This window comes from Podarcis raffonei, chromosome 8, assembly GCF_027172205.1.
Source record: "Podarcis raffonei isolate rPodRaf1 chromosome 8, rPodRaf1.pri, whole genome shotgun sequence".
NCBI classification, from domain to species: domain Eukaryota; kingdom Metazoa; phylum Chordata; class Lepidosauria; order Squamata; family Lacertidae; genus Podarcis; species Podarcis raffonei.
This window is the reverse complement of record NC_070609.1, coordinates 32,903,071-32,909,193: the sequence shown is the minus strand read 5'-3', so window position 1 is coordinate 32,909,193 and position 6,123 is coordinate 32,903,071.

The window sequence follows — 6,123 nt, the reverse complement described above, 5'->3', positions numbered from 1 at the left end:
GCCCTGTGCCTGAACAACGTGTGTTCTGTCTGACATACGTTCATTTGCAGATTAAAAAGCTGAGCAGGTAATGAGCAAACTGGAAGGTGGGCACCAGTCCCAACAGCAGCAGAGCCCACAATTCTGAATGGCTTTTTCAGAAATAGCCAGATCCAAACTACACGAACTGTTGTTTTCAGAGTGTGACATGGAGTAGCCACCAGCCATCAAGGTCCTAATTTGCACCTTCCAGTGCAAAACAATGCAAACCCCTAAAACAGGGCCAGTGGATCAGGGGCTGAACATGGCCCTCTAGGTACTGTCGGTACCAGGGGTGCCAACTTGAATAAAATATTGTGGGGGCCCAGATAAGCCCCGCCCCACATAATCAATCACATGACACAGAGCACACACAGCATTTGAATGGCAATGCCCGTCAACTTTGTGGGGGCATGGCCCCCTCAAATATTTTATTGTGAGGGCTGAAGCCCCCACGGCTCCTAGGAGTTGGCTCCTATGGTGGGTACTCTCCCAGGTCATGACCCTTAGCCACACCCACTCTCCCCAGGCCATTGGGTCTGCTGTGTGCACTCCTTGAATACTTTTGCCAGGCTAGAACGTATTTTTAAACTGTGATGATGCCTCTTGCCTGAGGGATGTGTGCATATGGGTATGTGTGCAGCTTTTGCATAGCTGGAATGTAGCCTAATGTACAAAGTCAAGCGTTTGCCTCTGGCCATGCTTACTGTTGGTATAAGCCCCCAGGCAACAAGGGAATGCAGCCCTTGGGATTCTTCGCCCCTGCCCTAAAGAAGGAGAGGGCCACCTTGCATATAAGAACATTTCTCCAACACTAATACTAGAATTAATATCTGGGCTTCCTGGGAAGGGAGCCTGGTTCTGTCACTATATATTTATTGAAAAGCATTTATAAACGCCTTAATGTTTTAAACATTTCTACCTGGTGTAGAATATAAAAACAAACAACATCACTGAAACAGAAAGCAGAACCAGGTTCTCTTCCCAGGAGGACTCCAGAACAGTTGGTTCCACAGTCAGGGCCGCTTGTATGCCTGAGGCACTGGCAGCATTCACACGTCAGAGCATTAACCACAGTTAATGGTTTGTTGTGAATGCGGAGAACGCTTCCGCTTTGCTCTGACCTCAAGGTACATTCACATCAGTGGTTTAAAGTGCAGTGAGGTCATTTCTTCCCTTCTGTGGTTCAAGCTGCATTTGCGCAGAGCTACCTTATGTGCAAATTGCCTGTATGGTACTTAGATCATTTAACTGCTCCTGTCCCAGAATTACTCACCCTCCAAGGACTTGGCATGTTGAGTTACGTTCTGTGGGTTGCCTTCCTTTAGGCTGAGTGTCATCAGGCACCATTGCTTTGGCTACATTTCTACATGTTGAGATGGCAGGAGGCAAATTATTATAATTGTAGAGTTGGGAAGGGACCCCAAGGGTCATCTAGTCCAACCCCCTGCAATGCAGGAATCTAAACTAAAGCATCCATTACAGATGGCCATCCAATCTCTCCTCAAAAACCTCCAAGGAAGGAGAGTCCACCACCTTTAGGGAGAATCCATTCCACTGTCAAATGAGGTAAGATGTGAGTCTGAGAATCTGCAGCCCAGTTAGGGAAACAGCATGTGGGAAGCCTAGGCAGGTGAGGGCGGCAGTTGCATCAAACCAAAACATAGTAGGAAGGTTGGCACTGATGATAGAGCAAGATACACTCAGCAAAGTGACTCATTCAGAAACAGGTGGGTGGGCTCGATTCTTACAGCCAAAACAGCTGGAAGAGTCATGTGGGAGATCAGTAACTGGATCTTCCAATGCTTTCACTGTCACCTCATAGCAGCCACCAAGGGTGTTGGGGTTGGCCCTCTAAATTTAGAGCAGTGCTGTTGGGGGAAGGGGTGGCTAACCCTCTCCCCTGATTCAAATGCACCCCCCATTTCCCTGATCAAAATACTGTCCCTGCCCTAACCCAAAGTTTTTGTTATCCACGGTAGGAATATCTACAGGCATGAAAGAATAGCAACCCTGTGATAGAAGCGTCTTTCTGTTGCTGCTTCAAAGCTGCTTCAAAGAGAGTGATTTAAATTCAGGAAAGAGCCCCCAGTGCTGCTGGTCCAATCACACCTGGTGCCTCCCTGGGCAGCTTTAAAGTTGGAGGTTGGGGCAGGGGGGACAGTATGGGGCTGTCAAATCTGAGCAGTAGTGCAGTTAGGGAAAATGTACAAAACTAGTTCAAATATATGCTGGAAGTGTAAGGAAAAGGAGGGGACATTTTATCATATGTGGTGGGATTGTAATGTCATTTAAAAATTTTGGGAAATGATATGCAACGAATTGAAGAAAATGTTCCATTTAACATTTGTTTAAAAACCTGAAGCCTTTTTTGTTAGGGATTGTAGGGAAAGATCTGCCAAAAAAGCTGAAAAATATCTTCATGTATGCGACAACGGCCGCGAGAGTTTTAATAGCACAAGAATAGAAGACTGAAGAAACCCCAACTAAAGAATCATGGCAAGAAAAATTGATGGACTATGCAGAACTGGCAAAACTGACATATAAGCTACGGGGCAAGGATAACTGTGACTTTAAAGATGAATGGGAACCCTTTACAAAGTATTTGAAGACGCAACAAAGCGAACTGGACTCCTTGGCAGGTTTTGAATAAACATTCACAACGTTTTATTGATAATAATCAGCTATATAGTTTGAGGATCTAAACAACTGTGTGACATGCAGAAAACAGCATTCTTAGAGAAATCAAAGACTGGAACTGAGGGAAGTCGGGGAGTGGGTGGGTTTAGTGTAGGAGGGTAGGGGAGGGAGGAAAAATGGGGGGAATAAGGATGATATGTTTCTGGATAATGTTTTGTTTTAATTTTGAATTTAAGAAGTTTTTTTAAAAAATAAAAATCTGAGCAGTAGCTTGCATCTCCTTTGCATCAGCATTTATGAAAGTAACCCTTAAAAGGAAAGATCTCATACACTTCCTCTCATATTCATTTCACTGCTTCTCAGGTCTGCAAAGGCCCTGGTTTAGAGCACACATAACTGATAGTGATCATTCTGGCTAAAATGCTGCTGCTGCTTATTTGTATTGAAATTTACTCTGTGATAAAATTCAGGTTGGAGGAGTATGTGGTTGCTTTTTGGGCGGGATGGGTTGAACTTCTATATTTGTAGCACTTTACTCAATAAAAAAACTACCTCCTTGTTAAGAGCGTGGAATTTCACATGCCATGTTTTGCTTTATCGTAAGATCACGAAACCGTAAGCAGAGCCTGTCTGATGCATCAGGCCGATGGCGCCTCAAGTCCAGCGTCCTCTTCTCACAGGCCTTTGGGGGAAGCCTGAAAGAAGGACCTCAGTGCTATCATCTGAAGAAAAGGAACAACTGGCCTACAAAACTCATACTCTTCAAATATAGTGCATTCGTCTTTTACAAGGCGCTACAAAGGCCCTACATTTTCTTGTGGGTTTTTTTTTTTTTATTCTGTGTAGGATCTCTCTCTCACACGTACTGTTTCCTGATCACGCTCGTTGCTTGCTCTCAGGCCTTTTTGTTTGGTGACTCTGCTCTCCCAAATGGCGAACAATGCATCTGTGGTTCTTTTAGTAAGCTGAAAGGGTAGGCTTGGGCTTGGCATGAATTAATGAAACTTCAATGGAAAAGAAACCCCAAACTTCATGATTCACCAACCCTTTGTCTTTTTCTTTAGAATGAAAAGAAAATCTCTTTTTCCTTTCCCTTTTCTTTCTTTATATTGTCAGCTTTTCTGACCTTCAGAACATGAGAGCAACCTGTTGGTTCAGACCAATGGCCCATAAAGTCCAGCATCCTGTTCTCACAATGGCTAACCAGATGCCCCACATGCCCCACGAGCACAAGAGCACTTTTCCCTCTTGTGGTTTCTAACAACTGCAACTCAGATCCATTGAATTTCAATGGTCTCCAACCATGCAGACAGAGCATCATGCCCTCCAACTTTTCTCCGATGAAAATAGCAATGTCCCATTCCATAATAATCATTTTACTATTTATACCCCACACATCACACTGAGTTGCCCCAGCACTCTGGGCAGCTTCCAACATACCGTATATAAAAACATAACAACAACAACAACAACAACAACAACAACAACAACAACAACAATTGTTATGTACTGAAGTTCTCACCCTGGGCCAGCAGGGGGATACTGTAGATAGTTTTCACTCAGGTCCACATATGCAAATAAGGAATTGAAAGTGACATTCAGTGATTGGATAGTTACAGAAAGTTGTTACTGTTGCCTTGTAGTGGAGCTCTATATAAGCAGGCTGGCTGAACCCTTCAGTTCAGTTCTGTTCTGGGTCTGTGAATAAACAAGAGCTATTTGAAGAATCGCTGAGTCGTCTGATATGTTCACCCACAACTTAACAACAACAACAACAACAATAATAATAATAATAATAATAATAATAAATTTATTGAATTTATATACTGCCCTATATCCGGAGGTCTCAGGGCGGTTCACAGAACAAACATTAAACATTTAAAAACTTCCCTATACAGGACTGACTTCAGACAGCTTGGGGTTTGGATAACTCCATACCCTCCAACATTTCTCCAATGAAAATAGGGACATCCTAGAAAAAGCGGGACATTCGGGGAACAAATCAGAAACTGGGATGGCTTCTCTAAATCAGGGACGTCCCTGGAAAAGAGGGACACTTGGAGGGTCTGCAGCAGGCACCCCCAACCTGCGGCCCTCCAGACATTTTCGCCTACAACTCCCATGATCCCTAGCTAACAGGACCAGTGGTCAGGGATGATGGGAATTGTAGTCCAAAACATCTGGAGGGCCGAAGGTTGGGGATGCCTGGTCTGGAGCATACCACCAACAGTTTTCTCTTCCATGAATTTGGGTAATCCTCTTTTAAAGCTGGCCAAGTTGGTTGCCATTACTGCCTCCTGTGGGAGGGAGTTCCAGAGTTTAACTAAGCAATGCATGAAGAAGGACTTTCTTTTCCCACTGTTTCGCTGCATTTATTGATGTGCAGATAATGCTGTGAAGAAAGGCCCTGATCTGTTCCTCCATTTCTCTGAGCCGATCTGTCACATATCACCTGCAAATCTCTTCAAATGCAAAACAGGTACTTAACATGCCTACCTGAGAGACCTGAAGGACGCTGAGCACCTGTCTCTAGGGTCCCCTGAAAGGCTTTAAAAAGACTGAGCTGCGCTTGCAGTTTTTGTTCCCTCCCACCATCGGGGATACAGACTATAGCCTCATGGTCTAAAAAAAAATCTGAAATTACGTTATTGCAGAAAAACAGCAACACTTAAATTACAGGTCTCTAAGATACAGGAGGATCCCAATCATTTCTTGTCAATACAGTGGAATTTTATTTCATATAGTATATTTCTTTATTATTTCCTTTAGTTATTATTTTTTACATTTATTAGATCCCTTCACTCACTGCAGGCAACTCAAGATATCTTTGCAGAAACAAAAGAAAACAACAAACAAAACAAAGCAAATAATAATAATTTAAACGGGCAGGGGAGAAAAAACCAAAAACATTAAAAACAACCCCACCCTGCTTTAAAAGGCCATAGATCGTTAATAGCCAAAGGCCTGGTTGAAGAGGTTTGTTTTTGCCTGGTGCCTGGGGAAAGCATTCCACAAATGGGGAGCCAACACAAAAAAGGCCTGTTCTCAACTTGCCATCCTATGGATCTCTCATGGAAGAGGCACACAGAGAAGGGCTACAGATGAAGATTACAGGTTCTGTGTCGGTTCATACTGGAAGAGGCAGATTTTGAGGTATTGAGGTTTAGTTTCAGATATGCAGATAGCTAGAGAAATATGGTTGTCGTGATTTTAGATTAGGTATTAGTATATAATACGTATGCTTAGTTTTTGTATGCCCTTGCCTTTATTTGGATATATTATTGAATTTTTGCTATTGTTTACTTTTCTCTGTGGTTCCATTATAATTTGAAAACTAATTTTAAAAAAATAAAAGCTATATCTGGTTGAGGGGCCAGAATCAAAGAGGGTGGGGAGAGCGGTCTAATTAATTAATTAATTACATTTATATCCTATCTTTCATCCAAAGAGCTCAAGTGGCATACA